This window comes from Macaca mulatta, chromosome 2 (genome assembly GCF_049350105.2).
Source record: "Macaca mulatta isolate MMU2019108-1 chromosome 2, T2T-MMU8v2.0, whole genome shotgun sequence".
Lineage (NCBI taxonomy): Eukaryota > Metazoa > Chordata > Mammalia > Primates > Cercopithecidae > Macaca > Macaca mulatta.
This window is the reverse complement of record NC_133407.1, coordinates 195835052-195836194: the sequence shown is the minus strand read 5'-3', so window position 1 is coordinate 195836194 and position 1143 is coordinate 195835052. Positions and strand designations below refer to the sequence as shown.

The 1143-nt window shown below is 36.7% G+C and overlaps 1 pseudogene; it reads left to right on the top strand.

The window, feature by feature from the left end:
- Positions 1-241: 241 nt before the first annotated feature.
- LOC144339453 (large ribosomal subunit protein eL21 pseudogene) lies at positions 242-798 on the top strand (annotated as a pseudogene).
- Positions 799-1143: the final 345 nt, after the last annotated feature.

Genomic DNA, 1143 nt, shown 5'->3' with positions numbered 1-1143 from the left:
AAAAACTTCGCTAACTGGTCTAACCTATTCTTCCATTTACTGCTTCATTTATCTTTACATCAAAATATATTGTATGTTTATTTAATTTCTGTATCCCTCCAGGAAATTTAAGTTCAAGAAAGCAGGAAATTTGTTTATAAGTACTGTATCTATCATGGGTGCCCGAGAAATAATAATATTTGAATCCCTTCCCTGGTCGAAACAGTTCATTTGGGAGTCAATATTTACTTAAAAAATATTACCTAACGGGCCGGAACCGCCATCTTCCAGTAATTCGCCAAAATGATGAACACAAAGGGAAAGAGGAGAGGCACCCGATATATGTTCTCTAGGCCTTTTAGAAAACATGGAGTTGTTCCTTTGGCCACATATATGCGAATCTATAAGAAAGGTGATATCGTAGACATCAAGGGAATGGGTACTGTTCAAAAAGGAATGCCCCACAAGTGTTACCATAGCAAAACTGGAAGAGTCTACATTGTTACCCAGCATGCTGTTGGCATTGTTGTAAACAAACAAGTTAAGGGCAAGATTCTTGCCAAGAGAATTAATGTGGGTATTAAGCACATTAGGCACTCTAAGAGCCGAGACAGCTTCCTGAAACATGTGAAGGAAAATGATCAGATAAAGAAAGAAGCTGAAGAGAAAGGTACCTGGGTTCAACTGAAGTGCCAGCCTGCTCCACCCAGAGAAGCACACTTTGTGAGAACCAATGGGAAGAAGCCTGAGCTGCTGGAACCTATTCCCTATGAATTCTTGGCATACTAGGTGTTAAAAAAAATAAAATAATAAAACAAAAGACCTCTGGGCTGAAAAAAAAATTACCTAACAATTACTTCAGATTATAATATTTTTTACAAAAATAATGGACTCCTCATAAAACAAAGTTTATTTTGTATGCAAAACTGTGATTTACTACTAACTTTGAAGGATTTGCTCTATTTTCAAGCCATCCAAGACAATGTTAAATTAATAGGCAGGATCTAAAAAGAAGACATGAAAAATGAACAACGTATCTTTCATAACTTGTTGAATAATCAACTGTATTACAACAAAGGGTGTCCTTTATTATTAGTTTCTCAGTGAATATTGTGCCAACAAGGACAGATGGCCAAGCAGCACACACAAACACTTGGCCACCTG